The sequence below is a fragment of the Symphalangus syndactylus genome, chromosome 6, assembly GCF_028878055.3.
Source record: "Symphalangus syndactylus isolate Jambi chromosome 6, NHGRI_mSymSyn1-v2.1_pri, whole genome shotgun sequence".
NCBI lineage: Eukaryota > Metazoa > Chordata > Mammalia > Primates > Hylobatidae > Symphalangus > Symphalangus syndactylus.
In genome coordinates, this window is record NC_072428.2 from 124,420,580 (window position 1) to 124,429,154 (window position 8,575).

An 8,575-nucleotide genomic window follows, 5' to 3' on the forward strand; every position below is an offset into this window, starting at 1 on the left:
CCCAGTTTGAAGAGCTTCTGGGAATCCATATAGCTGTATCACTCCGGATTAGGAGCACAGGGTGTGTACACACCCTTCCCTTAGAGAGCCAAGCTGCTGCAGCATGGCGCTATCTTGAGATTAGAGCCATCTCTGGACTGTGCCTTCCTCTGGGGGCTGTAACCATTGCACTTCTCCAGCACTGGGGCTCCATCTTCATTCCACCAAGCCCACATGTGGGCCAACTGCACAAAGACTGGGCCCAGGATTGGCTATGACTCTGGTCCTGCACCACAGTGAAACCAACCCCTGTCATCTGCAATACAGCTGGAGGAACAGTCCGACAGTCTCACCCAGGGTGAACCTTCCTTTAAGCCAGCCAAATGGCTGTGTGTCCTCCCTCAAGCAGGAGAGGTCCCTAGCCCATCAAACAGGTGACGTGCCTGCCCCCAGGCCGGCAGAGTGGCCATATGCAGATGTACAGGGCCTGAAAAACAGGCCTGTAGCACCTACTCCCTCCATGAACACACCCTTGGATTGCCTCACATTCACAACCAGGGCTTGGAGAAACTTGAGAAGCTGACTGAGTAGCTGTGTGAAGCCCACACAGGTGGCTGAATCCCACAACTCCAGCTGCATGGATTCTGGGCCCAGAATTGCCTGTGACTCTGGTCCTGCACAGCAGTGAAACCAACCTACACTTTCTGGTTTCACAATTGGAGGAAGAGTCTTGTCCGAGGACAGCCTACCCTTAAGCCAGCTAAACTGCTGCACACCCTCTCCCAAGTGAGGGAGGTCCTTGATCCACCTAACAGCTGACATGCCACTGGGCCCACAGAGCAGCTGTGTGCCCATGCCCAGGGCCTAAGACACAGCAGCATGGGACCACACCCCTACCACGGACATGCTGCTGACCTGCCCAAAGGACCTGCATGTGCAATTGATGCTTGAGAAACAGCCCTGTTTGCCACCCCCAGCAGTCATGCACCCAGGCCAGCTAAGAAGGTGTGTGGCTGCATCCCACACCTGAGAAATGGCCTTGTGGATTGCCCTGGCAAATGCACCTCCAGGCAGCCAAGCAGCCATGCACTCATATCTTGGGCCTGGGAGATAGCCCCATAGGCAATCCTTAGAAGGTAAGCAGGCGAGCCATCAAAGCAGCCACACACCTGACCCCCAGGCTTGGGAAACAGCCCCATGGCACTAAATCACAGTGAGCCAGACCCAAAGTTGGCCAATCCAATGTGGCCACACATGCACTCAGACATGAGAAAGGCCTGGCAAGCCCACCATGGCAAAGCTGCACTGCCACTGCCACAAAATCTCTCAGCCTAGGACACTGAGATACTCACAAACATTGTGAGGATAGATTACAGTTGAAGAAACTATGCAGGTGCTACACTACTGCATGCACCTAGAAACAAAGCCAACACACTGCACTGAACCTACTACCCAAGACTGATCTATGAGAATAAGTCTTTCCCTATAAAACCTACTCCATGAAATTGGAAGGAGTGACTGTTCCACCAAATGTGTAGAAATCAGTGTAGGGACACATCAGACAAGAAGAAGCAAGGAAACATAATTCTTCCAAAGGAACACAGTAATTCTCCAGTAACAAACTGCAATAATAAGGAAATGCTCAAAATGCCAGTAAAAGAATTCAAAATAATAATCTTAAAGAAACTCAATGAAATAAAAGAAAATAAAGATAGAAAACTCAACAAAATTAGGAAAACAATTCATGATTTGAATAACAAATTCAACAATGAGAAGAACCAAACAGAAATCCTAGAGCTAAAGAATTCAATGAATAAAATAAAAATACAACTAAGAGTTTCAATGACAGATGAGATCAAGCAGAAGAAAGAATTTCTGAACTTAAAAGATAGGTCATTTGAAATAAAACAAGCAAACCAACAAAAAAGATAAAAAGAATAAAGGAGGCATACAGGAGTTATGAAGCACCATTAAGCAAACAAATATTTGCATTATGGCATTACAGAAGGAGAGTATAAAGGAAATGATATAGAAAACTTATTTAATGAAATAAGTCCAGGCGCGGTGGCTCATGCCTGTAATCCCAGCACTTTGGGAGGCTGAGGCAGGTAGATTTCTTGAGGTCAGGAGTTTGAGACCAGCCAGGCCAACATAGTGAAACCCTGTCTCTACTAAAAATACAAAAATTAACCAGGCATGATGGTGGGCACCCATAATCCCAGCTACTTGGGAGGTTGAGGCAGGAGAATCACTTGGGAAGTAGAGGTTGCAATGAGCTGAGATCATGCTACTGCACTCGCCTGGGCAACAGAGTGAAACTCCATCTCAAAAAAAAAGCATATTTAATAAAATAATACCTGAAAACTTCCCAAGTGTTGGGAGAGAGACTGATATACTGATTCAGAAAGCTCAAGAATCACAAATAGAGTCAACCCAAACAGGTTGATATGCCTCTCTGAGGCATATTATAGTCAAATTGTCAAAAGGCAAAGGCAAAGAAATAATTCTAAAAACAGCAAGAGAAAAGCATCAGATGACATATAACAGAATCCCCACTAGACTAACAGTGGATTTCTCAGCAGAAACTTTACAGGCCAGGAGAAAAAGGGGTGATATATTCAAAATACTGAAAGAAAAAACGACCACTCAAAAATATTATACCCAGCAAATCCATATTTCAGAAATGAAGAAGAAATAAAATCTTTCACAGGCAAGCAAAAATTAACAGAATTCATCACCACTAGAGCAGCCTTACAAAAACGCTCAAGGGAGTCATACATCTAGAGGTGAAAAGACCCTAATCACCATCATGAAAACACGTAAAACTATAAAACTCATTGGTAGGGCCGATACACAAAGGAAAAAGGGAAATCAAACCTATCTCTACATAAAACCACCCAACCACAAAAATAAATAATAAGCAAGGAAATAAATAACAAAGGATATACAAAACAACCAGAAAATGATTAATAATGACAGGAGTAAGTCCTCAACTATCAATAATAACCTTGAATGTAAATGGATTAAATTTCTCATTTAAGAAATATAGACTAGCTGAGTTAATTAAAAGAAAGAGGACACAACTATATGCTTCCTACAAGAAACTCATTTAACCTGCAAAGGTGCACATAGAAAGTGACTGAAAAAGATACTCTACTCAAAAGGAAACAGAAAAATGAGCAGGAGTAGATATATCAGACAAAACATAATTCAAATAAAAAACTAAAAAGAAAGATATTATGTAATAATAAAGGAATCAATTTAGCAAAAGAATATAACAATTGCAAATGTATGTGCACCTAACACTGGAACACCTAGATATATAAAGCAAACATTATTAGATTGAAAGGGAGAGATATACTCCAACAGAATGATAGCTGAGGACTTCCAACCCCACTCTTGGTATTGGACAGATTCATCTAGACAGAAAAACAATTAAGCAACATCAAATTTAAATTGCACTATAGACTCAGTAGACCTAACAAATATTTACAGAATATTTTACCCAACAGTTGCAGAATACACATTACTTTTGTCAGGACATGGAACATTCTCCAGTATATGTTAGGACACAAAATAAGATTCTAAAAATTTTTTTAAAGGCCGGGTGCAGTGCTTCAGGCCTGTAATCCCATCACTTTGGGAAGCTAAGGCAGGAGGATTGCTTGAGCCCAGGAGTTCAAGACCAGCCTAAGCAAAATAGTAAGATCCTGTCTCTACCAAAAAGAAAAAAAATTAGCTGGGGCTGATGGCACATTCTTCTGGTCCCAGCTACTCAGGAGGCTGAGGTAGGAGGATCACTTGAGCCCGGGAGTTCAAGGCTGCAGTGAACTATGATTGCATCACTGCACTCCAACCAGCCTGGGTGACAGAATGAGACCCTGTTACTATAAAACAAACAAACATATAAATAAATAAATAAATAAAATTGAAATTATATCAACTTTCTTCTCTGACCACAATGGAATAAAACTAGAAATCAATAACAAGCCCAGGGCCAGGTACCCAGGCAAGATTGGCAAGTAGACTTCACTCACATGCTGCCCAAAAAACGGCTCTGCTATCTTCTAGTCTTTGTCTGTACTTTCTCTGAGGGGGTAGAAGCATTCCCAACAACTTCAGAAGGGCAAATATCATCACACAAACTCTATCATGCATCTAATTCCCTGTTTCAGACTCCCAACATCCATCTAGTCCAATAACAGGCCCATCTTTATCAGTCAAATTACCCAAGGCATCTCTACATCCTTAGGTATAAAATGGGTTCTCCACACACCCTACAGGCCTCAATCTTCAGGCAAAATTGAAAAAGTTAACTCTGTCCTTAAAGCCCAACTCACCAAGCTGGCTCTAGAAGCGTGCCAGTCATGTACAAAAAACCTCCCTTTCACCCTCATGAGACTCCACGCAACACCAAAGCCACCCTCTTTTTATAGTCCCTTTGAAATCATGTGTGGCTGAACTTTTGTCTTGGAGCCTCCCCCTTTCCCAGACTCTCAGCCACTTGGGAATTACCTCCTCTCCTTAATCTAGACCCTGGATTTTCATTCGTGAAGCAGTAAATGAGACCATGCCTCTCCCTGTCGACACCTCCTTGTCTTCTCAACATAACTGTCTTGCAGGCACAGATGTGTTTATCTGCCAACCTGACCCTCACAAAAAGCTACAACTGAAGTGGACAGACCCCTACACTGTGGTACTCAGTATGCCAACTGCAAGGAGAGTCCTAGACTTCCCCACTGGATCCATCGCACCAGGGTCAAGCTCAACCCCAAGGCTATTTCTTCCTCTAAAACATTAACAGCTAAGTGGTCCTCCAGGCCAATTTCTCCTACCAAGCTTAAATTAACCCCAAAAATGTTCTTAAAGCCAAAAACCCCCTAGAAAGCCTAAAAGCGAGGAAGACTAATCACCTGCTTCCAGAGATGGCCTGTTATCTACCCAACCGCTTGCTGTGCCTCACTTCCAACCAAAGGTCTTAATACAGGAATATCCCTCACCACAATCCTAATACTGTCAGTAGCTACCCTGCTGTCCACAGCAGCCCCTCCAAGCTGCCGTGAGTGTTATCAGTCTTTCCACTGTGGAGGAAAAATGCAACAATCCTTTACTTACCATAATCATATAGAAAATCCTGTTATGAAACCTTAGTCAAGGAATGTGTTGAATCAGGGATAAGTTATTATAAAGTGAAAAATCTAGGAGTATCTGGCAATCGTAATGGGGCTATATGTGTAAAAGGTAAGCAGTGGCTTTGCTTCACCAAAATTGGACAATGGGGAGTAAACACTCAAGTGCTAGAGGACATGAAGAGAGAACAGATTGTAGCCAAAGCAAAGGCCAAAATCAACAACGTCCCCCCCAAAAAAATCACCCGTGGTATTTCCACCCCTTTATACAAAACTACAAGCAGGCCTATCCCTTCCCAAGCCAGGAAAAAACCTGTTTGTAGATCTAGGAGAACGCATCGTGCTTACCATGAATGTGTGCAATTGCTGGGTATGCTGGGGGGGAGTTCGTATGAGTGAACAGTGGCCATGGTATGCGATAGACATTCTCCCTTACTTACTAGCATCCCAAAACTCCAGCCTCACTTTCACGCCTCAGGAATGCCTGCAGTCCTGGACACTTACCAACCCGGTAAGAGGGATGGTGTGCATATCCCGCAAGTGGACTAATAAAACCCATTGTGCCGTACGTGAAAGTCCCTGTCACCAAACCCTAACAGTCAACACCTCCGCAGCAGAGTGGTGGTAAAGATTACTCCACAGAGCCTGGTCTCCTTCTAACTTAAGCTACCTCAATCATGTCTCATCCAAAAGAGGCTGGAACTGTACAAACACCACTAACTCTTATGCTGCATACCCCCACCTAAGTGCACGATGGAACAATCTTATGAACACCAGCCTACAATTGATTGCCCCGATGGATTCCTTTGGATATGTGGAACCCGGGCTTACTTGTGGCCACCTTATCACTGGCAAGGTACTTTCTTCCTAGGAACAATTAAACCCGGATTCTTTTTACTTCCAAAGCAGGCGGGCAACACCCTTGAAGTCCCTGTGTATGATAACCTAAACAAAGAAAAACGATCCTTGAAGGTAGGATGAAGCCAAAGATGGCAAGAGGATGAGGCGCCTCCGCAACAGATCATTGAATATTATGGTCCAGCCACTTGGGTTGAGGATGGTTCATAGGGTTATCACACTCCCATATATTTGCTAAATATAATAATTAGACTACAGGCTGTTCTAGAAATAAACACTAACCAAACCGCCACAGCCCTGGAAATGGTCGTGCAACAACAAAACCAAATGTGCGTGGCAATTTATCAAAACAGGCTAGCACTAGACTACTTGTTAGCAGAAGAAGGTGGGGTCTGTGGTAAGTTTAATATCTCCAATTATTGTCTTAACATAGACGATAACAGAAAAGCAGTTCTAGAAATCGCTTCAAACATCAGAAAAGTAGCCCATGTACCAGTCCAAACCTGGAAGGGATGGGAACCGACAAACCTAGGAGGGTGGTTCTCTAATTTAGAAGGATTTAAAATGCTGGTAGGGACAGTAATCTTCATCATTGGGTTCCTCCTGTTTCTCCCCTGTATTTACCCCACTGATGATAAAAGCCATTAAAAGTCTTGTTGAAACTATAGTTAACCACCAGACAATCCTGCTACAACAACACAATGGATATCAACCCATCTCTCAGGAATACCCCCAAAATTAAGATTTTCTTTTTTCTGAGGTGCCCACACCACGCTCTATGTCACATCTGAAGTAGTTATTTAAAAAGTCATCCCTTTTCCCTTTTTCTATAACCAAATAGACGGGAATGAAAGACTTTCCCTGGGTCCTGAAAGCTTGGGGGAATGAATAACTCCTCCCTTCTCAGGTCCAGTGCCAAGGCACAAGGTCACCTGCACCAGCAGTGTGCGTCAGCAAGATAGCAGAAGCAGGAAGAGAGCTGGCCAGAAGACAAGTACCCCTTGAAGACCGAGAGCGAGGCCGTGGGGGTACCATGTAGCAGTTACATCAGACTGGGACACTTCCTGTTTACAGGAGACTATAAAACCTCTGCCCCATCCTCATTTGGGGCTGACATCATTTTAGGCCTCAGCTCATCTGCACCCAGGCGCTCATTAAAACAGCGTGTTGCTCCCCACTGCCTTGTGTTGTTTGTCGGCAAGCTCTCGGGGTTCCAACCAATATTAGAACCTTGCACTTTCTGGCCGCCAGCTCCTGTTTTCCTCTTTGATGGCCAGATCCATGCCTTTCATGAAGCATTCTAATATTGGGAGCAACTTTTGGAAACTACTAGGGCCATGGCTACCTTTGAGATGGTGAAAAATTACTTTGCTAAGCAAACCTCCTAGAAGAAAAGATTTCTGTGCACAGGTGAGGAGCCTGTGGTATTAGCAAGTTTGGCACCTTTATGGAAGAGGTGCATTCATTCAATTATTCAGTAACTTCATTCATTCATCCCACAAGCATTCACTATTTAATATCAACAGGAACTATTTTTGGCCCTAGGATTACAGAGATGAAGCAAATAAAAGTCTCCAGGCTGGGTGCAGTGGCTCACACCTGTAATCCCAGCACTTTGGGAAGCCGAGGTGGGCAGACTACAAGGTCAGGAGTTCGAGACCAGCTTGGCCAATATGGTGAAACCCCCATCTCTACTAAAAATATAAAAAATTACCTGGGTGTGGTGGTGGGAGCTTGTAGTCCCAGCTACTCGGGAGGCTGAGGCAGGAGAATATCTTGAACCCGGGAGGCGGAAGTTGCAGTGAGCCGAGATCGTGCCACTGAACTCCAGCCTGGGCAACAGAGTGAGCTCAAAAAAAAAAAAAAAAATCTCCAATTATATGAAGCTTTCTTTCTAGAGACTGGCCAAGACATTGGTCACTGCCCATGAGTTGATGACCAAGTGCACCACCTGAAGCTCTGTTCATTGGGAGGACTTCACCTTGGCATTGTCTTCCAAAGTTATTCCCAAGTGGGCCATCATGTAGCTGCCATCCATTTTTGACTTGCACCCCCATAACTAATTCACCAACTCAGAAACCAAGCTCAGGCTTTTTCCTCCTCCATTACCTAGTTATAAGGGATCCCCCGCACTACCACTTGGGTGAAGCGATGGAGAGGTGCTGGTGCAACAGTGGATGACATGGCTCTGAGTCACCTGCTCACATGGCTTACTTGTGCCCTCTGGTTTTGCTTATGCTTGATCTTGGATATACACTTCTGCTTTGGATGCATTGTTACTGAGCCTACCCAACCTATGGACTTGGGGGGTCTGATAGAACCCAGGACATGATGTAAATTGTGGCTACATTGTCACTTCTGTCCTATGATCAGGTACTCTGCCTCTGTCTGGGTCTGGTAGCACACCAAAAGTTGTTTTTCAAAAGACATTAAATTATGTGCTGCTGATGGCACGGACTTGCTCCAGAGTCCTAGGTCTTCATTGTGATTCTCCCAATTGAGGCTTTCTATAAGTTCTACACACATCCTTTCCCACCACTGATACTCTGAAACTGATACCATAGGGTCTGCTGGGTTATACGGCCCGAGCAGCAGGGCTGCTCACATTG

General features: G+C 44.2%; 1 pseudogene; it reads left to right on the forward strand.

Annotated features, from left to right (window-relative positions):
• Positions 1–883: 883 nt before the first annotated feature.
• LOC129485426 (suppressyn-like) lies at positions 884–5,431 on the forward strand (annotated as a pseudogene).
• Positions 5,432–8,575: the final 3,144 nt, after the last annotated feature.